The 24,280-nt window shown below is 49.4% G+C and overlaps 1 protein-coding gene and 1 non-coding gene across 3 annotated transcripts in view; both read left to right on the top strand.

Annotated features, from left to right (window-relative positions):
* LOC126524289 (sedoheptulokinase-like) overlaps positions 1–24,280 on the top strand; it is a 265,319-nt gene that overhangs the window by 73,626 nt on the left and 167,413 nt on the right. The gene's annotated exons all lie outside the window — the stretch shown is intronic.
* TRNAS-UGA (transfer RNA serine (anticodon UGA)) lies at positions 1,081–1,153 on the top strand. Its single transcript has one exon. It is a non-coding gene; the product is annotated as a tRNA-Ser (tRNA).

Genomic DNA, 24,280 nt, shown 5'->3' with positions numbered 1-24,280 from the left:
GGCGTCGTCCAGCTGCGCAGACCCAGCGTGTCGTAAGTGGAAGAGCCTGTCGATGCATTACGCTGGTGGCCGCGCAATTTCTTCAGCTTCTCGATCGCACCCCGTAGTAGAGGCTGCATCGCTGTAGCTGATGCAAATCACGGCCTGTATCAAGAACGGATTCTTTAGACGCATTGTTCCAAAGCTCTCGCCGTGCCCATTGGTCGACTACCACTCTTGAGTTGCTTTTAAATCTCTCATAGTGGTGACGTAGCGGATGGTGGCGCTAGATGTCGGTCCAAGTGCGTTGTCCAGCTGCGCAGACCCGGCGTGTCGTAAGTGGTAGAGCCTGTCGATGCATTGTGCTGGTGGCCGCGCAATTTCGTCAGCTTCTCGATCGCACCTTGTAGCTGAGGCTGCATCGCTGTAGCTGATGCAAATCACGGCCTGTATCAAGAACAAGAACGGATTCTTTAGACGCATTGTTCCAAAGCTCTCGCCGTGCCCACTGGTCGACTACCACTCTTGAGTTGCTTTTAACTCTCTTATAGTGGTGACTTAGTGGTTGGTGGCGCTAGATGTCGGTCCAAGTGCGTCGTCCAGCTGCGCAGACCCAGCGTGTCGTAAGTGGAAGAGCCTGTCGATGCATTACGCTGGTGGCCGCGCAATTTCTTCAGCTTCTCGATCGCACCCCGTAGTAGAGGCTGCATCGCCGTAACTGATGCAAATCGCGGCCTGTATCAAGAAAAAGAATGGATTCTTTAGACGCATTGTTCCAAAGCTCTCGCCGCGCCCACTGGTCGACTACCACTCTTGAGTTGCTTTTATACTCTCCGAATGCGGGGCGACCCACTGACCTTTGTTTCCCGTCGAGTCCCGATTGTACTCCTGATTTAAAGCAAACAACCGCATTTCCAAAAGTAAGTCTTGGAACCATAGCACCTTTACACATACCCCGGAGCACCTCGTACCAATTGTATCCCCATAGCGCTCTGTGCTTCATTGTGGCTGCGTTTCTTTTCCCCTTCACTCCCAGGGTTCTACACTCCCAGGGTTTTACAAGGAAACAAAAATACCCAAGAAAGTGGATGGGGAAACGGCGCCGCGGTAGCCCAATTGGTTGAGCATCGCACGTGAAATGCGAAGGTTGTGGGATCGTTCCCCACCTGCGGCAAGTTGTTTCTTCATACACTTTCATTTCGATTAATTTATCGTTTCTTTATTTCATTTATTAAGCACAAGTAATTTCCCCTATGTGTCGCACGTGAGCAATGTTGTTGTGTAGGGAAGCGGCACCTGCTGCAAGCTGGAGCGACGAGCCGTTTTCCCTCAATTGGCGTAGCTCGGGGTCGACTTGCTGGGCGGAGGCTAGAGCTTGAAAATCCAGAGGGCCAGCAGGCGCAGCGCCGATCCGCGACGACAGTGCGTCAGCTGGCTCATTTTTGGTCCCAGAGATACGGCGGATGTCCGTAGAAAATTCGCAGGCAAAGGAAAGTTACCGAAGCTCAGGTTCAGAGTACTACGAGGAACTCGCGCAACTTTAGGAAGGAGGTTGGAGAGGGGAAGCCCTCGATTGCCCGCACCCATGACTATACTGTGGCCTGATGCCTTGGGGTGAAATTCGATGGCCGAGAGTGCTTCAACTCTAAGAATGCATTTCTGGAGATTTAGGACCAGGCCGTGTTCATTAAATCGCTCAAATAGAAGACGAAGGTGCTCCTTGTGTTCTTCGTCTGCGCGACTTGCAACGAGAGTATCGTCAAAGTAGACGAAAATGAACGGGAGTCCGCGCGTAACTTCTTTCATGAACGTTTGAAAAAGTTTGCGCCGCATTCTTCAAACCGTAAGGCATACGGACTAAGTCAAATAGGTCAAATGGAGTAGTGATTGCTATTTTCAGAGTGTCTCTGGGTCCAGGCACGTAGCCATGTGGGGGGGGGGGGGGGGGGGGTGTCGTTCCTCCTAAATTAATCGGCATATGCCCCCCTCCCCGCCCACGCCACCACACCTCATACACATTCCTAAAGTTGCCAAATCAATCTTGAGACTTGACAGCTATTCGGCGGTCAACATTTTGCTGCCTTTTTCACTCCTTTTGGATGGCGGTAGTTATGGGCATCTCCTGGGGTGTGAAGCCTAGTTTTGTCAGCGATTCGGTGCCCGCGCGATTAACTCGAGATGCGTTCAGTTGTCACCATGTATTCGACGGTCACGTGCATCGCTATTGCTTCGTTAGTTCAACTTTCTTTGTTTAGTCTGATATCTGATCCAGTGACCAGGAAAATGATTCGGTTCGTAGTAAGCTGGCCTGTATGCTCGTGGAACGAGCTGCGGGCGGAGAAAACGCCAGTTGCGTTTAACTTTTCATTTGGTTCATTATTCCCTCGACTGACGACTCGCCGCGACGCTGGCAGATCCTGGTAACCATATACCCGCGATATGGGTTAGATAAGGTGGAAAATAAAATAATGCGAAACAGCGTCCATTAGCAAGCCGTGAAATAACCGTTAAACCGATAAGCAACATGAATGTAATCCGTTACCTTGTCTGGTTTTTCGCTATTTGGACTGCACTTTTCGTGCAACATTGGCAGCTGGAAGCGAGAGTCGCAAGGAATTGAGAAATTAAGTGGTATGCTAAGGGACAGAGCAGAGGCAACAGCCAAACATGTATGAAAGGCGAAAATTAACAAATTTAACCGTTGTTTGTGAAAATATATATGGATCAACATCTGTTTATTTAAACATCAATTAGAGAAAACGGCGGCGGAAGCGGAGAATAATTCTGCGTATTTTGAATGACGCTTATACAGTTATCAGTCGAGCGGCGCGACGTAGCCACTTCTCTGCTGTGCTTATGTAGGTGTTTCTGTAACCTTCCGGGGTGGGCGCATTGCGTTTAGAACCGCAGCGTCCTGCGCTCTACGCGGTTGTACGGGACTGCAGCGGCCACGCATCGTTGCGCAACTTCCCAAATAACAATACGAGTCGTTCTAGAACTGGTACAGCGCAACATACATAAGAAGAGACAAGCCGAGCCGGCCAGATAGAGGAACAGCCTCTGTTCCTTTATCTGGCCGGCTCGGCTTGCTTCTTACTATGTATGTTGCGCTGTACCAGTTGTAGAATGCAATACCAACTCGCCCAATCCTCAACCCTAGTGAAATTATTTGGTGATTTTAATTTCCCTAATATTAAATGGTCTAGCGCTTCGTATACCACTATCAGCTCTTCGACAGGGTCGTCTAATTTTGTAAATCTTTGTTCCGACTTTTGTTTAACTCAAGTAATAACGCAGCCTACGAGGGTCACATCTTCAACATCCAATGTAGTAGACTTTTTGCTAACAACGGCCCCTGATGCTGTTTCCAATATTACCTATTTATCAGGTATAAGCGATCATTCTTTATTACATGTCATGTTGAACTTCCCTGCTCGAACGTCGCATAACAATATAAAAGTAATATATGATGTGGGGGTTCCACTCTGCGTGCGGCTAGGGCTGAAGGCGAGCTCCGGATCTAGCCCCACGCAGTCGCTTCGTGGTACTCCCAACCCGTAGCGCGGGAATCGCGACTACGCCGGGTTCGGACGAATAAGGCAACCAGCGGTGTCAACGGTAACAACGTTTATTGCTACTAGCAATAGCGAACACTCGCAGAGGGACGTCCTCTCAGTAATAGTAGTAAAAGGTTTGCCTCGTTGTCTGGGTGGGTCAGACAAACGAGATCACTCACGGGATGCGGCAGGTGCTGTGGTTCAGGCGGTCCAAGGTGTCGCGTCCCAAGAGAGGGAGTCTCTCCCGGTCGCGCGCTTTTATGCTTTTTTACCTTTTTGCGAGGGGAAGTCCTCCTCGCCCGCCGGATACGTCTCCCTTTCCCGTGAGCCGCGTGGGGGAAGAGGGGTACGCGCGTCATCGGAGCGGCGGAGAAAGGGAGGGCGCGTAGTGCCTCTCTCCCATGTCTACGCCGGCCCGTCCCGTCGCCATGTGCGAACGGGACGCCGCGGGCACGCGGGAGGAAATGGAGGCGGGTGCTCCCCACAATGATTATGCTAAAGGAAATTACACTGCAATCAATAAAACACTTGAAAACTTCCTTGACGAATTTCTGGCTAACTTCAACGAAAGATCCGTGAATACCAATTGGCAACTTTTCAGAAACAAGCTTTGTGAATTGGTCGACTTGTATATTCCTCGAAAAAAGCTTTTAACTAACTGCCACTATCCATGGTACAACCGCTCATTAAAACGTCTGGCAAACAAAAAAAGGAGGCTTTTCCGCAAAGCTAAGTCTTCTGGAAAGCGTGAGCACTGGTCAGCAATGAAAGAAACTGTTACCAGCTACAAGAAGTCTTTGAAGGAATCGAAGCACTACTACTTCAATGTGACGTTGCCAACGTTTTTAACAAGTAATCCAAAAAAAAGTTTGGAGTAGTGTCAATAAACGAGACCAGTCACTTATATCTCTCGTTGACCCTCAGTCAAACCCTATTTCAAGCACTGATGTCGCTGAGATCCTTAACGAGACCTTTAGTGCAGCTTTTTCAAGTACTGTAACTGACATTACTAATGTTAGAGACTATGCATGTAACATGAGCTTTCCAATGGACCCTGTCAGGTTTAGTTTTGACGGAATTATCAACATAATTAACAAATTGAATATCTCCTCTTCTTGTGGGCCTGATAACATTAACACCAAAATCCTGAAAAATACTAAAGTGTACTCCGCAATTTTTTTACTGAAGATATGTGAGCAATCGCTTGAAACAGGAGACATACCGAACGAATGGAAAGTGGCTAAAGTGATTCCACTCCATAAATCTGCCAACAGGCATTCACCCTTCAATTATCGTCCCATATCATTAACTTCCATTTCATGTAAAATTATGGAGCATATAATCTTTTGTCAGCTATCTGGTTTTCTTGAATCATTTTCATTTTTCACGCCTACACAACATGGTTTCAGGAGGCAGTTTTCCTGTGAAACACAGTTATTATCTTTCAGCAACGAGATTTATTCCATTCTTGATGAAGGTTCAGAGGTCGACGTCATCTTCTTAGATTTTCGCAGGGCTTTCGATAAGGTATCCCATAGTCTACTGTTGTATAAACTTGCTCATCTTCATATCGACCCGAATGTTCTAGCATGGATTCGTTGTTTTTTATCTAATCGCTCGCAGTTTGTCCACGTTAATGGTCTTCAATCATCTTCAATGCCGGTTAGGTCTGGGGTACCACAAGGATCGGTACTCGGACCCTTGTTATTCCTTGTGTACATTAATGATCTGCCTAACAATATAAAATCTTCTATCAAACTCTTTGCAGATGATTGCATACTATACCGTGAAATTAAAAACACTAATGATGTCCACTTATTGCAAGCAGATCTTACCTGCATTACTGACTGGTGTACTAAATGGAAAATGGTTTTAAACACATCAAAATGCAAATCCATGCGCTTTTCACGTCAAGGCGTCTCGTCACCAGCCTCTTATAGCATCAACAATGTTTCGTTAGCCCCGGTTACCTCGTATAAATACCTCGGTGTACATCTGACATCAAATTTATCCTGGAATCAACATATCGCCTACATTACTGGAAACGCGAACCGCATGCTCGGTTACATAAAAAGAAACTTTTCTAATGCGCCCATTTCAGTCAAACTCCTTCTTTATAAAACCCTGGTTCGTTCAAAGCTTGAATACGCCGCGTCGATATGGGACCCTCAAGCTAAGTCACTTATATCTGTGTTGGAAGCTGTTCAGAACCGTGCCGCTCGTTTTATCCTCCACAACTATGACCGCACATCAAGTGTCACACTAATGAAAAACACTTTGTCACTACCATTACTTTCATTACACAGGAAAATTTCACGACTCTGTCTATTTTTTAAGATCTACAATCTGAATCCTGTTTTGAAAAACGCTTTGCTCCTTTCACCCGCCTATGTTTCATCGCGCATTGACCATCCACGCAAAGTGGGCGTTCCACTTTGTCACACTACCGCTCGCTTAACTTCTTTCATTCCAACTACGTCATCGGAGTGGAATCACTTGCCAGCAGATGTGGCACTCGCCGACGATCTCGAGCATTTTAAGAATAAGTTAAGTGTCTACATTTCTTCTTCATGACATGCGTGCCTCTCGTTTTGTGGTCCCTCACGAACTCTGTGTTGCTGATTTCTAGTTTGCGTTGTTAGTTCTTGTTTTCTTTTCTCGTGTTTTTTAGTTTTCCATGGAAGTGCACAATTGCTGAAATTTGTAAACCTCAGTGCAGTGAGCTATGTAATGCTATGTATGCAATGCTATGCTATAATGCAATGATATGTAATGCTGTGACCCATGAATGTATTTACATTTCTTGTTATTTGTGTTATTGTATGTCTTGTTCCACTCCCCTCAATAATGCCCCCAGGGCCATGAGGGTATCTGAAATAAATAAATAAATAAATAAATAAATAAATAAATAAATAAATACGAGTTGGCTTTGGCACTTGGTAGAGGAGTAAACGAGGGATCCAAAAGAACTGTGATTGTTCCGCAAATATATTGACACAAAGACGTGGGGCTCCCGCACCGCAGGACGGCGCGCGCAAAGGTCGGCGCCATGAAAGACGATGAAGTGCGTAAGCTGCACGCTCTTCTTTTGGCCTGCCATTAAAGAGGAACGTCTATTTTGTAGCACTCCGTCTCCAATCTACGTTACATTTTTCTGGTGGAGGTGCGAGGTACATGCTACCACTCCCAGATCGAACACAGTCTACAAGCCCAGTACGAAGTCCGGTCGAGCTGACTCCTGTGCGCGTACGGAGAAGCCGCCGACTTCAAGGACTGCCACCTGAGCACGAGCCGCTACCTAACCAAGTCAGAAGGATAAGTACGTCGGTTCCATCATCTTCCTCGACCGCGCCGACCAAGGTCGTCCTCAACCAGCCGCGAGTCCCCACTTCCTTCCATGGGTACACCTTCGAGGATGTAGAGGACTAGCTCGATCGCTTTGAGCGTGTCGCAGAATACAACGGCTGGGCTCCAGAGCGCAAGCTACGCAACGCCTACTTTGCCCTCGAGGACTATGTGCGGACATGGTTTGAGAACCGTGAGGTGGCCTTATCGACATGGGACGAATTCCGACGGCAGCTAATCGGCACATACGCCAGCCTCGATCGCAAGGAGCGAGCTGAATCTGCAATTCAGGCGAGAGTACAGAGGCCGAACGAAAGCATCGCAATGTTTGTCGAAGATATGTGCCGACTTTTCCGACGCGCGGATCCGTCCATGCCGGAATAAAAGAAGCTCAGGAAGTTGATGCTCGGTGTCAAGCAAGAGTTATTCGGTGGCCTAATACGCAACCCACCAAAGACCGTTGCAGAGTTCCTCGCGGAAGCCATATCAATGGAAAAGGCACTGCAGCAGCGAACACGGCAATACAACCGCGACGTGTCGACCCTATCGCGTGACCCTCTCGCTATGCCCTTGGAAAATATCGACGCCTTGCGGGAGCTCATTAGACTTGTTCTTCGAGAAGAGCTCCAAAAGCTTCAGGTGGCTCCAGCATCGGTACACCGACTCGCTCTGGCTGAGGTCATCCGGGAGGAAATCAGGCAGGCAGTCGAAGTCCCAGAGCGAAGCGAGACACCGCAGCACGAGGTACGGCAGCCACAACCTCGCATGTCGTATGCGGAAGCAGCGCGACGTTCGTTGTCCCCGATTTTTCGCGATGTGAGCGACGTCCCGGACTTTCATTGTGGTGTGCACCGTTGAACAAGCAACTGGCGACTTCAGGCCTCGCCGCACGCCATTCATGGCTGAAACATGGCCACCCCGCAAGAGCGACGTATGGCGCACCGCAGACCGGAGGCCCTTGTGTTTTCATTGCGGTGAAGCATTGCGGTGAAGCAATCACCTCTACAGGGCGTGTCCTTACCGCCGAGCTGGGCTCCGTGCATTTTCACTGAATGCGCCGTGCCCGCGCAATGGTGAACGGCCCCTGGAGATTGAAGTATACCTCGCGGACGCCAGGACCTCGTTTGCCCCACGATTCCGTGAACCCCGGTCACCGTCAGCCGCTCGAAACAGGTCTTCCAGCCCCCTCTTCACGCCGAGAGCAACGAGGCGTAGCTCACCCAGCCATGCCTCTCGAGAAAACTGAGTCCAGAGACATGCGGAGGTGAGGTCGCTGACGTTGCGAACTCTGAAGATCCTCCACTGCGACGACCGCGATATGACGTAATTGAGACGCAGAGAAAGCTGTGTAGTTCTGTGTCAGTATCATGCGACGTACCAGTTACCATAGATGACCACGAAGTCACTGCGTTAATTGACACGGGTGCGGACACGTCTGTTATGAGCCAGAAATTTCGACGCCATGGACCGGAACTCAGATTCGTACTGCAGGAGGGCATCTCATAACTCCAATGGGCCGGTGCACAGCGCGAGTCAATATTCAGGGCTTCACGTACATCGGCGACTTCGTCATTCTTGCGCAATGTTCAAAGGACCTTATACTCGGCATGGATTTCTTTCAGGTGAACGGTGCCATCATCGACCTGCAAGAGTCTAGAGTCAGCTTCGCTGCTACGCAAGCCATAGCGAACAGTAATGACAACGACCATGACATCGCGCTTCGCGTATAGCTGACGATCACGTCACGTTGCCACCCAAGAGCAGCGTCCTTACACTTGTCCGATGCGACATGGTGGACGACGCCGAAGGAATTGCTGAGGCGAACATGCCCCTGCTTCTTGAGCGCCACATTTGTATAGCCAGAAGGCTTCTTCAGGTGCGAAACAAATGTTCAGTCGTCTTGCTAACAAACTTTAGCAACGAATATCGGCATGTACCGCGAGGAACGACAATCGCATTCCTTCGCGAAATCTCTGATGTTACTGACATTGCCACATTAGAAACCGCATCGTCTCAGCAATCTGGGTTACCCAGCCTAGAAGAACGGATTCACGTTAACGCCACTCTGCCAAACCACCAGAAAGATCGTCTACTGAGTCTCGTGAATGAATTTGCGGACTGTTTTTCAACGTCATCCAAAGTGCGGCGCACGTCCATCACAAAGCACCGCATCATTACGGACGAGTCCGCACGTCCTGTCCGTCAGCATCCCTACAGAGTGTCTCCAGGGGAAAGGGAAGCGATCAAGCATCAGGTGAAAGAGATGCTCCAAGAGGCCGTGATCCAGCCGTCCACCAGCCCGTGGGCCTCCCCTGTAGTGTTAGTCAGAAAGACAACACACTACGCTTCTGTGTAGATTACAGAAAGTTGAACCGTGTCACCAAGCGCGATGTTTATCCATTGCCACGCATCGACGACGCACTGGATCGTCTACAACATGCCAAGTTTTTTTCTTCGTTGGATCTTAAATAAGGGTATTGGCAAATCGAAGTTGATGAACAGGATCGTGAAAGAACAGCGTTTGTGACACCTGACGGGCTTTATGAGTTTAAAGTTCTCCCCTTCGGTCTCTCTTCCGCACCAGCCACCTTTGAGCGGATGATGGATACCGTGCTTGCTGAACTCAAATGGCAAACCTGCCTCGTTTACTTGGACGAGGTCGTCGCGTTCTCTAGCACGTTTGACGAACATCTCGCACGACTCGAGAGTGTCCTCGCTGCGATCCATACTGCCGGCCTCACCATCAAGCCTGAAAAATGCTACTTCGGGCTCCAAGAGCTCAAATTTCTTGGCCATATGTCGTTGGTCCTCAAGGCGTCCGACCAGACCCCGGCAAGTTAGCTGCCGTCGCCGAGTTTTCACCACCCACAGACAAGAAGGCTGTCCAACGCTTTCTTGGTTTGTGCGCATATTATAGGCGCTTCATCGAGGGATTCTTGAGAATTGCTGAGCCTCTGACACGGCTTACATGCGACGATGTGCCTTTCATTTGGGCGGACGAGCAGCAGCAGTCGTTCAATGATTTGCGCAAGCGTTTGCAAGAGGCCCCAATACTTGCTAATTTCGACGAAGACGCTGACACTGAAATTCATACTGACGCCAGCAATTCTGGTCTCGGCGCAGTTCTTGTGCAGTGGCAAGCTGGTGCGAAACGCACCATTGCTTATGCAAGCCGCAGTCTTACCAAGGCTGAGAAAAACTACTCAACCACTGAAAAAGAATGCTTAGCGGTTGTGTGGGCAATTAGTAAATTCTGATCCTACATGTACGGTAGACCCTTTAAGGCAGTCAGTGACCAACACGCGCTGTGCTGGCTTGCCAACCTGAAGGATCCTTCAGGCAGACTAGCATGTTGGAGCCTGCGCCTACCAGAGTACGAAATTACAGTTGTCTACCGATCTGGAGGGAAGCACAGGGAAGCTGACTGTTTGTCACGCGCACCACTCCCTACGACGTCATCGGACCCTGACCACGACTTGCCATTTGTCGGCGTTATCGACGCCATAAAGATGGCTGAGCACCAGCGCGCTGACCCTGAGCTGCTGCCGCTGATCGAGCACTTTCAAGGAGTTGAAGGTGTTTTACCCCGCTCGCTCGTGCGTGGCTTATCATCATACTACTTGCACAACAACGTCCTCTACAGGAAAAACTGCGGAAGCGGTCCCAATACGTACCTCCTTGTCGTGCCGTCGGCGCTGCGCCAAGACATTTTGCAAGCCTGCCATGATGAGCCATGCACGGGACACCTGGGATTCGCTAAGACATTAGCAAGGATACGACACAAGTATTACTGGCCCCGGCTTTATTCTTCTGTATAACGGTCCGTGAAGACCTGCCGCGATTGTCAGCGCCGCAAGAAACCACCAGTCAAACCGGCCGGCTTTCTCCGTCCTGTAGACCCTGCTCAAGCACCGTTCCGACAAATATGAATGGATCTACTTGGGCCATTCCCCCTGACCTCTTCGCGCAACAGATGGATAGTCGTCGCTACCGACTACTTAACCCGGTACGCCGAAACCGAAGCTATCCCTCAAGCAAACTCGTATGAAGTGGCCAAGTTATTTGTACGCTACATCGTCCTACGATATGGTGCACCGTCTGTTCTCATCACCGACCGCGGTACAGCATTTACAGCGGAACTTATGCAGGACGTTCTCCAGCCGATGCATAGCTCTCACCGCAAGAGCACACCGTATCACCCTCAAACCAATGGATTACGGAACGTCTGAACAGAACGCTGACTGATATGCTCCCCATGTATGTCGACGTAGAGCACAAGGCGTGGGATGAGATTTTACCCTATGTGACTTTCGCGTATAACACTGCTGTACTGGAGACTGCACAGTTTACGCCGTTCGAACTTGTATACGGGCGCCACGTCACGTCAACACTTGACGCCATGCTACCTGTGGCTGATAATAGTCCATCCAGCTAACACGCGGAAGAGCTTGTACAAAGAGCCGAAGAGGCACGCCAGCTTGCTCGACATCGTATCGGGAGCCAACAGCATACCGACACCCTTCGATAGAACCAGGGTCGACGCGACGTCCATTACAATACCGGCGCCTGCGTGTGGGTCTGGACGCCCGTCCGTCGCCGTGGACTCTCGGCAAAGTTGATCCGCCGATATTTTGGTCCCTGCATTGGTACACGCCGCTTCAGTGACGCGACCTACGAAGTCGTCCCCTGCAGTTCTGACCCCGGTCCGCTCCGTCGTCGTCCTCGCGCTGAAGTTGTTCATGTAGTGCGCATGAAACCATACTATGCGCGTACGTGAACCCCGAGATACATCTGAGGAGCTCCATTTCTTATGTCGCTGAAAGAACTTTGTGACGCGACCGAGACAGTCGCTTTTCGCGTGGGGGCAATTGACATAAAGATGTGGGGCTCCCGCACGGCAGGACGGCGCGCGCAAAGGTCGGCGCCACGAAAGACGATGAAGTGCGTAAGCTGCACGCTCTTCTTCTGGCCTGCCATTAAAGAGGAACGTCTATTTTGTAGCACTCCGTCTCCAATCTACGTTACAATATATTCCTCTACAATTCTTCTAGAGCTAATTCAAAAAACGCTACTAGAAATCTTTATTTTACACTTTTGCTTTTTAAGTTTTTCTTGGTAGTGTTCTTGTTGCGCTTCTTTCCTGCGCAAGTCCATTTGATGTGGTTCCTTGTTTGCCAAGTAAAGGAGAGGTGTATCTCACAGGCGTACCTGTGAGATACACCTTGTTGTATTTGTATTGTTTGGATTTACGCGTTTTTATAGCGAATGGTAGGCATTATTTACATTTGTACTAGTAAAGGTACCCCCCTCCCCTCGTCTGCATAAAAAAGTTGCCTTGGGTTGCCCCCCCCCCCCCCCCCGGATATATTTCCTGGGTACGTGCTTGGCTGGGTTTGACAGGAATTTTGTGGTACTGTGCTCGTCAAATCGATCTTGCTGTATATTTTGGTTCCTGCGAGACGGGAACCGAAGTCATGTATGTGGGGAAGGGGAAATGAATCAGGAGTAGTGGCGGCATTCAAAGCTCGGCAATCACCACAAGGCCGCCAGTCGCCGCTGTCCTCTTTTGGAACCAGATGGAAAGGCGAAGAAGAATTGCTAGATTGAAGACGAATAACGCCGCGCTGAAGCATGTATTCGAACTCACGGCGGGAGACTCCCAACCTCCGTCCAGCGAGCATGCGTGGCCGAGCGGCGACAGGTGGCCGGTGGTGGTGATGTTATGCGTCATCTTGCGTTTCACGGGCAGCGCATCGTTTCGGGGCTTCGTGAGTCGCGGCTACTTAGCAAGTAAGTTGTCGCACGTGGATAGTGGCAGAAACGTATGGATGTCAGATGAGGTGCGGTTGAACTGCAGGCCAAGTACATTGAGAGGTAGATGCCAGAGACTGTATCCTTTAGGCGCCGATCGCGAACACTCGCATCTAGGTTGAAATAGCTGAGGAAGTCCGCTCCCAGTATGGCGAACCTGACGTCGACGATCGCAAACACCCATCTGTGCAGGCGTCCGATGTCTATCGTTATTGACCGGAGCCCATACGACGCGCTGGCAGTGTTGTTCACCGCGTGGAGCGTGTGTGTGCACTCGGCGCGGTGGCGGTCTGCGGCCGTGGTGGGAAAGATGCACAACTCGGCTCCGGTGTCGACGAAGAGGCGCGTGCCGCTGATGCGGTGGACTACGAGGATTAGGCGGCTTGCGCGAGAGCCTATGTCGCATGCCGCCGTTAGCGACTGGCCGGTGCGTTTTCCGTCCACGAACATGGTAGGGTGCAGCGACTTGCTTATTCGCGAAAGCGACGGGGATACCAGAGCAGCTGCCGTGGCGAGTCTCTAGGTGGCTGCGAGACTGTGAAGGGGCAGGGTTGCGCCGAAGTTGGTCGCCAACGTTGCCGCCCGTCGTCAGCTTCTCCAGTGCACTGGCAAGGCGGTCGACCGTTTCCTCCAAGGCGCGAGAGTCGGTCTCCTGGCTCTGAGACTCTCGCAGCCGCGATAGGTGGCTGTGGCGCAGACGAGCACGTGCGGTCAGCGAGTGCAGCTAGCCGATCGAGACTCGTCGGAACCCGCAAGCACCGTGCGTGCAGGCTGCGGGAGGCGTTGCAAGAACAGCTCGCGCGAAATTGGAAGCTGGCTCTCGTTTGCGGAGTGCTCATTCAGCAACTGACGCAACCGGTGCAGGAGTTGTAACGGTCGTTTGTCGCCGAGTTCCTCGGAGAGGAGCTGTTGAAGCCTACTCTGTTGCGATGGCTCGAGGCGCTCCAGGACCGCGCGTTTCAGGTCGTCGTATGATGTGGCCCAAGGCGTACCCGCTAGCAAGTCGTCTATGGAATCGGGGATGTCGGAGCGTAGTGCGGCGACGACGTTCATCTACCTTGCTGTCTGTGAAGTGGTGCGCCGGAGTTGAAAAGGGACCTCTACTTGCGTTAACCAAACTCGAGGATCTCTGTGCCAAACGCTGGGAAGCTGAAGCTCTGAGGCGATAACAGGAGACGTAATCATGGCATCTTCTCGGTCAGCAAGAGTAGGAGTAGCGTCGTGCATCACAGTGTCCGTAAAAGAAAGAAATGTAAACGTCCTGGCTCACCACTTGTTGGGAGCTCGGTTTAGCGGAGGCAAGTAATACACCTTTTGGCAGCTTGTGAACGGAGAGTCGACTGGCTTTATTCCACAGTAAAAGCAGGTTCGCCGAGTGGCTGGGGTGGCGCCCTTGTCGGGCAGCCACCTCACTTCCAAGAAAAATCAGGGGGCAATGGCCCCCACGTGGAGGCCAGGCGAGGTAACTGCATTTCTCAGAAGCGGGGACAATGTGCGGTGAACGGACGGTCGCTACAGGTTCATTGAGTATGTGCAATGGGGTATGTGCCGCTAGTTAATGAACCTCTTTTGTAGCAACTTGGGCCACTTGGTATCTGGAACAACGTATGTGCAGCTCTTTAATAAACCTGTTTGACGCCAACTTGAATCACCGGGCATGTGTCACTGGGTATGTACCGCTGAACCTCTTTTACGCTCACCTAGGTCGCTAGCTATGTGTAACCGTGTACTTATCGCTCTTCAATAGTAGTAGTAGTATAAAAGTTTATTTGTTATTTTGTAATCAAGTCCCAGAGGGTGGAGCCCTTAGTCCCGAGCCTCATTCGCTGCTGCGCTAGGTGGATGGCACAGTCAATCAGTTATCGCTGGTCGTCCAAGGCATTGCTGGAAAGAGTGGCTTGCCACTACGATGGGGAGGCGTTGGGTATTGTAGGAATGCTGGGTAGTTTGGAGCATTCCCACGTAGCATGGTAGAGGTTTGGGTGTCCGCCACAGAAAGTACATTTGTCGGGACAGTGGGTAGGGTTAGAAGTGTGGTGGAGAGCAATGCTGGGGAACGTATTATTATGAGCTTGCGCCAAGCGGTTGCATCTGCACAGTTTCACGTGTGGGGGAGGCAACGTTGTACGGGATCTGTAGGGCTGTAGTATATGCGTGTATGTAAGCGGTAACTTTTTCACCTTGTCTGGGTTGGACTGGCCTTCCACCGGCGCCCGAAGGATGAGGCCTTGGGCTGTCGCATGAACGCGCTCGTTGCCAGAGAGAGACGCATGCCCAGGTGTCCAAACTAGGGGAACTAGTGGGATATGTTGGTTCTTGTGTAGTAATTTATGAGCCATCGTGGAAATCCCGCCTTGTGCATAGTTTCGATATGCTTGCTGGGAGTCTGTTATATATTATCTGACGGTTGAGCGCTGATGGCGAGAGCTATGGCACTTTCTTCCGCTTCCGTGGAGTTGTCGGTGCGTATTGTGGCTGATAATACTTCTTCGGCCCTCAGGTCGGCCACCGCTACCACTTCAGCTGTAATGTCGGGATAGCACGCTTCGTCTGTCGCGGTCGTTGCCGCATTCTCGGTGCAGTGTCATTGCACGTGCAGCGCGCCTGACTTTATGGTGCTCGGGGTGCATATTCCTAGGTAATGGCTTCTCTGATGTTTGGTGCGATCGGCAGGGGGGGCAAACTCTGATGTTGGGTATCTTAATTTGAGTAAGTGCCTTCCAATCGATCTACGTTTCAATCGTTCGATCTGATTGACTTTCTGAGCTTCGATTAACTCGGACATGGTGTTGTGCAAAGCAAGCTGTAATGGACTGACTGTTGAGGTGTAGATAGGAAGGCATGTCGCCGTTTTCACCGCTTTGCGTATGAGGATGTTTAGCTGGTTTGTTTGTTTTTGGATGAGCCGGTGGTAAGGTGCGTGATGGGCAGTGTGGCTTACGATTAAGGCGTGCATGATCCACACGACGTCGAATTCCTTCAGGCCGTGGCGGCGGTTGGTGACCCTACGGATCATGTGGACTACCTTATTAATTTGTTTCTTCAGCAGCGTCAGGGTATATGTGGCCTTCGCGTTGGCTTGGACGTGGATTCCCAGTAACCGTAATTTGTTTACCTTATTTACAGGCTCACCCTCGACAGTCACCGTGATGTCAGGTGGTAGGTGATGTTTCATTTGGAGCTTTTTTTTTTGCCATAAGGAGTTCTGATTTTTGAGCTGCGCACGTAAGTCCCCCTGCTCGTGCGTATTGCTACGTGACAGCCACTGCTGCTTGTAGTGCCTCCGGTATTTCGCCATCTGAGCAACTGGTGGCCCAGATGGTGATGTCATCAGCATAAAGCGCATGCCTTATTATCCGTATGTCATATAGTAGTGGAGGTAGTCTGCTCATAGCTACGTTAAGTAGCACGGGGGAAAGCACTGGCCTTTGTGGTGCGCCTTTTCCTGCAAGAGGGACGGAATCCAAACGCATATGTCCTATACCTATTGTTGCGGTGCGATCGTTCAGAAACGTCGGCCACGTTTGGTTACCGCTAGATTGCCGAGTATGAGTCCGTAAGCTACCTTACGAAACGCGCCTTTGCGGTCTTATGCAAAGATGGCTTTGGTTTGTTGGGTGCTGATATGGTCAATTATGTCTTCCTTTGCTTGGAGCAGTACGTCTTGAGTGGATAGCCCCGGTCGGAAACCGAACATTGTATGCGGCAATAAGGCTTGCTCTTCTAGGTACGGCTGAAGCGTAGCCAGGACGACCTTTTCGAATAACTTTCCTATGCATGATTTTATCGAAATGGATCTCAATTGGTTTAGAGACGGCTGCTTGTCTGGTTTTGGCATTACATTCTTGAGGCAGCATGTCATCTAGCCAGTGGTATTGAAAGCAATCCGTTATTTCTTTTATCGATCTATCGTCGATGTTTTTTAAAAGCCCGCACAGTATTCCGTCTGCGCCCGGGGCGGTGTTGCGTACTTCTCGATGCAACTTGATGTTGTGTCATGTCTTTGTCTAATTCCGCACGCACCTGTGTAAGCTGGTGTGGGGCCCCCACCTGTGTAAATGTCTTCCAGCTGTTCTGTTATGGCCGCATCGTGCCCAGGTCTCAAGGAAGGTTTCGCATCTCGTTGCTTGGGGCTCACTGGGTTTGTGCCACGGCGTGCGTGCCGCTCTTCAATGACAAGAAGAGCACTTGGATTTCTCCGCTGGTGGGCGGAGTCGAACCTGCGTCACGAATCCCAGTTGGCGCCCGTGCGGGGACTACGGCGGCGCCAGGTGGCGCAGCGCGTCCAGAGGCGATCCCCGCCTCCCACGTGACGCGGCGGTCGCGGCGTGCCGACACATTGCTTCAATCGCTGCAGACATTCGCCGTGAGGCGGGTTCTGCCGGATTTTTTGTTTGTCACCTCTAGCTTGATATGCACTTATATTGTGCGTCCTTGCGTTGTTCACTGCAAACTCGAGCTACTTGCCATCATTTATTTACTTTTATTCATTTGCGGATAGTGCGAGCCTTCTCCGAGCTGGTCCATCAGGTGTGGTTTGCACAACAAAAACGTAAACAGTAGCATAAAACAAAAGCAAATGTTGAAACAAATGTGAGCAGAAGAACGTACGAAATAAACGAGGTTACAAATCTGCCGTATCTTCTACGCGTTTCACCAACGACTCCAGTGTGGCACCGTTTAGAGCCACCTCATACAGTTTGTGACAATAAGAAATGGCCTCTGGAAACAACGAGTATTTATGGCCGTTTACACGCATAAATGGGTGGTGAATGATTTTATGTATGGGTTTAGTCCAGGGCGCTTCGGCGGGACATTTGCCGGCACGCCTTGCAAGGCCGGGTCCGCTCGCAGCTGGCAACGTTCTCCTCCTCTTGGCCCTGGTAGAGTTCTTAAAAACGCCCTGCAATTTGCACGATACATTTAAAGTGTGCCAGTTGGAACGATGAAATTATTGGTCTTGTATTTAATATTTAATGTAAATTTCTTGATACGCTGTTCGCTGTAAGTACGTCCTGGTATTTTGATTTTGTGTACTGTATAATTAATTGCACAGTGACCTTTTTGTGCTGCTATTGTGAGCGTCTTCAGGGACAAAGTCACGGGTGTCTGGAGCAGCTTCTAGCGCCGAAGGCATTTTCCCAGAAAAATAAACGTCCAACTTGCCCATCGGCGCTCGCACATAATTCAGCCGATAGCGCCGCTGCGAATGCGTTGGCGCAGTTGATACGAGGGCACTGAATCGGGCAAGCGAGGTAAAATTCCAGCTTGTGCCGCAGCGCGTTGCTTTGCACGGCGATCAACAATTACTTATTTGCTTCAGCAAGAGTGCATTGAGCAGTGCTCTGTATGACGGCAATCTCTCTCTTTACATCCTCCGTTTAAACTTTAATGCCAGTTCGTTTGTTGTTTTGCGGCGCGGATATGTAGTTCACAAGGAATAGTAAATTTTCAGTTTTGTCTATCGTTTGTGTTAAGACTAACTTGTCGTAAAACGACTATATACATAGATATATAAAGTACCGGATTCGCTGAAAGGTGCAGGGGTCGCCCGGAGCTGGTGTTCTCTAGCATTTACTCTGCACTGGGTCAGAGCGGAGGGAGTGTACTGACGAGTCACGAAGAGCAGAATAATGGCGGTGCAGGAACGACGCTCCTGTGCGCTAAAGGCCCGTGGCACGCGGATAACATTTATTTGACGATTTAATTTGGTGGTTTTGTAGAAGCGTTCCACTATGTAAACAAAATGCTTGTGCTGCTAATTTTGCCATTGTGGGAACAAAGAACAGCCTGAAGACTTGAATGACTTTTTTTCTCTTCGCCTCGTATCGCATGTATCGTAATAAACCGATAAGCAATAAGACGAACACACATTTGCGGTTGATTGAAGTTCGTCTTGACGGGAGTCTCCTACCTGTAAGAAATCACGCAACAGTGACTTTGCAAAAAAAAAAGGCTTACGTGCTCCCGTTGTCCTTTCTGCTGATGTTACACACTGCGATGTTGTGTGCGCCTACGGAAGAAACGTAAAATGCGAGAAATACCGTAAGCCTGTTAGAAATGGCTGCGATGGCGTCTGTTGTGGCAACGTTCTGCAACAAATGCGGCGAGACGATGGCTGTTTTGGCGGCCGCACCTCGACGGCTGCGAAGCGCCGCCGGTGTGGAACCCCGGCCGGTGGACGCTGGTGGTTTTTGGCGCGTTAAACGGCACACTTTGTGCTATTATTTCTTTGAGATAATCACTCATGCCCGTTACACTTGCTGAACTCGTTGCTTCTGATAGAGATGCTTTTTGTGGCGGCATGAAACCCCGTGCCTTAATTTAATCACGCCATGTCTTCATGTTCACCCTGCACTTTTTGCCTTGCCCTCCGGGGCCCCTGTTGCCCTCCTGGCGACCGAAACGTGCGCTGATGAAAAAAGTCTGTTTATTAGCCGGCGTGCGCAGCCTCGGCGTCTGGATTCTGTTCACTTTTCGTTTATTCATTCTTTTTTGTTGTTGCATCGACCGGTGCTTCACTTAGAACGCACGGTGGCGCCAGCTTCCGGCGTGCCGCCTCGCGCCGAAACCCGAGATCAGAAAGCTGAGGGGTCATTCTCCACGGAAACCGCGGAAGTGGTTGCTTTTTGTTCTTTTTTCTCTGTCTTGGAAAGTGCCTTCCCGTCTTTCTTTCCTCGTGTTCTAAATGGCTTCCGTGCAGTAACTGCCTGTGTGCAGGCCCAAGCGGGATACAAAGAAAAGCGTAATAAGCAGACGAAATATGCGTCATGTCGACATCTATAACTTCTTTATTCCTTTTCAAATGTACAGGTTGCCTGCCACTTGGCGTGCTACTTGGTCAGCCTGGGGAAGCGTTAAATGTGCCGGAATAGTTTTTAAAAACTATGCGAAGCATTTCATGGCGAACACTTGTCTCTTTGACAGTATTTATCTAGCCGCCTACGTCTCGGTGCTCTCATGGCCTTTTCATTGAGTTGGTATGTACCAAAATTGCATGGTGTGGCAAGAGTGTATGATGAATATAAATGACGTGACATGAATGTCCTGACGCGAGTGTCATGTAGGTCATCAAAGAGCCGCCTTGGTCCACTCATGGTCGTTTCGTTAACTTGGTAGGCTCCCCGCACACTGCTTCGCATAACATCTATTCCCACAGGGCGCGGGATCTGCCGGTTTCTTTCACTAAGTTTTTTCGCCTAAATATGAATTAGAAAGCACGCCTTACTTCAATATGCTCTACAAAAAAAAAACCAAAAGAAAAATTGAAATAAAAAGAAATTGTCCATCGCGCCGAGTTTATACCCGAAGAAAAATCCGCGTCTTCCGTACGTTCTGCAATATGTCGATGTATTGCAGTATTAACTCAATAAAAAGGGACGAAAAATCTCTATTAGCTCTGTATGATGCACACTAAAACAAGAATTTATACAAAACCCCGAAAATTGGACCAGTTGACGTAAATTATTCTTGCGAAACACACCGCAAACGGAGCAGGAAAATTGAATGAACGAGACAGGTGGTGTACGCGACATCTAGCAACTTCTATTTAGGAAACGACGCACTTTCATGCCCACAAAGCATCGGTCATACGATCGCGTCTCAAGAAAAGAGAATCGACGTTTCGCAGTATCGCTGGAAAGGATCAGACGCAATGCCTGTGTGTGTGTGTGTGTGTGTGTGTATAATCAGCATACAAGAGGAAAGGTTTAGCTCCAGACCCGAAGGTATAACATATAAAACACAAAGGCGAATAGTATGACATATGTTTGTACTGACATATTGACCAGCGGACCGGCCTTCGACTTCGCCAAAGGCCGGTCCTCTGGCCGAAGCGTCAGTAAGAACATGTGCAGTAATGTTAGTTTTTTTAATGTTTTGCACACCCATCCACCCACCCACCCACCCACTCACACACACACACACACACACACACACACACACACACATATATATATATATATATATATATATATATATATATATATATATATATATATTCCGGTTATATTTCTTATTGCTAACAGGGCGATCACGTGCGCGCAGAGGTGCACTGCCTATTCGCTAATAAACTTCCCGAGTCGCAGGCGTTCAGCACTCATCCCGTCGTTCCCGCATTCGCCATACTGGGATCCTTTATCGCTACACTTCTTGAAAATCAATCTGCGTCTCCTGTGAGAATTTCCAAAAGAGCAACTAAATGTAAGTTCTGTAGTTAGCCTGACGACATTCGTGATTTTTGGACAGCTTTCTGTGGTATGCAGTGTTTTTTTCCGTGCTAGTACAAAGCTAATTTATTTATTGTGGGGATGCGTGACTCTCACGCGTCCCCTGATATCTTGTTTTCCCGCATAGCTCCCGTTTCCTGCAGTGCGGCTTCGCAGCGTGGCCTGGCGCCCGCGGTTGTCGGAGTGGTTGAAGCGCAGTGCGAGAGATGGCGCGAGTGTTGCGCTGCTAACGCCGCCTCACGGCGGGGTTACTTGGGTGCGTGAAAGACAAGGCGCTCGCTCTTTGGTTCGGGACGGCAAGCAGCGCGGACGTGCCGTGCGTGCGCCGATCCATGGTTCTGCGAGACCGTCTCGTGAGGCCTCGTGCGAAAGAGCCACCGTTCGTGTGACCGTACGCGCGAACGACCAGGTGTTGGGATCCAGCAAAGGGCGAACATATTCGCTCGCTATCCGGTCGCGGTGAGTCGGACTTCCGCGATTTGTCGCGCGCCCATCGGCATGTTTTGTGGATAGCAACTCGGCTAGCAGGCATTGATCTATGAAAGGTGCAATAAATGCCCTTGTGATTGTTTGCACTACTGCGTTGTCGTTCCTTTGTCCCAAGAGTACGGGTGAGAGAACCCCACATTATTTATTTATTTATTATATTCAAAGGGAAGCGGATTAGAAACTACAATAGTTACATGAAATTGTTATAGAAAAATTTACATATTTAAATGTAAAACAAAGCGTCACTGCATGTCAAGTAGAATTGCATTAGATGTGATAACAAACATGAGGAGAAAAAAAAGGGAAAGATAATTATGCAATATTTTACGATGTAAAAAGTACTAGTAAAAATTAGAAAAATAGTTTTTCTTTTCATAGAGTGTTAGCAAATGCATGCATATGATTTTCAGAGTGGCTATAGTGATGCGGGAAGGTGATTGCACTGGTTGGGAGCATAGGTGGCAGGGTTAACCGACAGGAACGGCATTTGCCATTTATTTTCGGCTTACTCTCGCTCGATATGTTTTAGGCGCGAAATGCGTTCTGCCGTCAAAAGGGCTGAGCTGCATTGCATCCGATTGACGCTTCCTGGAACAAAGGGATCGAAAAGTACGGGTCGCATAACCAGTCGCCAATCCTTGCGCACGCAGTGCCTACGGAAAGAAAGGAAGGAAGGTGCAGGCAGTGGGAAAATGTGCCTCCGAGACGAGTGGCCGGCTTTAGTTCCTGATTGGATAAGTCCAAGGATAGCTTTCCCGGCACTACGTGGAATCGATGAGACACCGCAGTAATGCGGTCTCGATTACTTTTCCCCCATAAGGATGCGTACGTGCGAAGAGTTGCCCGCGATTACGCCACTATATCGTTAAAACTACTTGGAAAAGCTCAGATTGCGTGTCCAACAAATACGATTTTGAACGATGACCCGACTGGCTTCTAATTTGGCGATCTCTGGGCTGCTTGTCGTAAGGGAGCTCTTTTGCTTTCGGGCGCCCTGTTGACGCCGCCGCAGTGCGCGCAGTTTGCGTTTCTCGCGAGGCGCGAAATGCGAGCGCGACACGTGGTGCGCGACGGGAGGTCATTCGGATTGGAAAATGCTGCGGCGCTTGGCTAACCTTTGCGGGCCGCGTCATCACCTGCAGACGAGCACGCAGTGAGAGAAGCTTTTCCCATGTTCGACGTTGCAATCTAGTGCGCGCTCGCCAAGAAGTCGCCATATTTTGCTGCTCTCAGTGAGGGTTTGCGTGGAGTATACTTGTTCGCGCTGCGGACGCCAATTCCTGTGCCTTCGGAGCGGGACGACCGACCATTGTGCGCACGCGCGCAGTCCAAGCTCTCTCGATCGAGCAATTAAAGACTGTTTCACATGATGCGATTTTCGTCGCACCGGAAGTGCGATTTCCGTCGTTTGCGATGAAAACCGCAGTCGCAGTGCCGACCCCCCGATTTTCGGCTGCGACCAACCGGTTGGTCGCACAGTCGCAGTGATCGCTGCGATTTTCCGTCGAAATTGTACGGAGAGCTGTCACGGAGCTATTTCGCCGGTTTGTTTTGGAAAATGGCGTCTCGCAAAAGAAGTGCAATGCGCGGAAACTTGGATTACCGAATTCGGTATGCACGCGAAGGGAGAATGAAAAACTTGTACCGCAGATTCTCCCATTTCTACGCGTTCGGTGACGCGCTACGCAGCAAGTGAAGTATATTTTCACGTTTGCTTCGTACACCTTTGCGAGTTGCCACGAGACATGGCCTTTTGGGGTCTTCAGAATTTTCTTTTGTTGAATAGCATACAAAAATCGCGCGTACGGAGCAGCTTAAGTAATTTGAACCTCGGCAAGGGCAAATGACAAGACAGCAAAGTACCCGAAATTTCAACGTTCTCCTTAACGCGGTATCGTTCAATTGCATTTTCTTGTCGGTTTTCAAGCGTTAATTTTCCGTTGCATCTTGAAAGGTTATTTTACCTCACTTATTAAATTTAACAGTGCAAAAGTGTAGACTGTCGTGATGAATTTTCTACGATAGCAATAAATCCGTGGCTTCAATAAACAGCGTCGTTAATTTGTTTTCGAATATTACGTGCACGTTAAGTTGCACCTCGTCTCTGGAGAATCTTTTTTCTTGCACTGAAACGAATAAACACTGAATAGTTTGCGCACTTTGTATCCTTACTGCACCTGTATTAACATTTGCTTTGAAAGGTAATTAACTCTACAGCTAGTAAATTAAGTAAATAACATAACATACCTACCTGCACCGTCATGTACAACTCGTGCAACAATGCGAAAACCAGGCAAACAGCCTGTTCTTGTGGGGATAAAACAGTAGAAAACGACACGTTAAAGAAAAGAATATCAAAACTGTGCAGTGAAGTCAGCCACTTGCATCCCTTCCTGTGAAACTTTGAATTTTTTAAGTACAAGCAGTTCTTGCACGTTCACAGCTGATCAAGTTTGCATAAACATTCATGCCTTACGTTTCTAATAACAGTTTCTAATAATTTTGTGATCACATATATTTGTGTGCGAACCTATATAACTATATGCGCTGTGATTACTATCTTTATAAGTAATGAAATAACATGCTACTTGCAAGAACATATCACCCGAGGATTTTAGAACGAATTTGTGCATTTCAACTATGCACAATATGTGGTTTATTCAATAAAGGACCACAAACTGCTTTTTTGCAATGACAAACTTATTCCAAGTTTTACCTACATACAGGCAAGAAAAAAAAATCTATAGTCACAAATATTGTTCTTCAATTTATTCACCTGCCACTGGGGCTATGGCATTCTGCTGCGAGGGGTTGTAGGTGAGGAGTTGAATTGCCAGCCATGGAAGTCGCATTTCGATGGGAGTTATAGGT

The sequence above is a fragment of the Dermacentor andersoni genome, chromosome 3 (assembly GCF_023375885.2).
Source record: "Dermacentor andersoni chromosome 3, qqDerAnde1_hic_scaffold, whole genome shotgun sequence".
Classification (NCBI taxonomy): domain Eukaryota; kingdom Metazoa; phylum Arthropoda; class Arachnida; order Ixodida; family Ixodidae; genus Dermacentor; species Dermacentor andersoni.
Note: the sequence above shows the minus strand (reverse complement) of the source record. Positions and strands in the feature narration are given on the sequence as shown.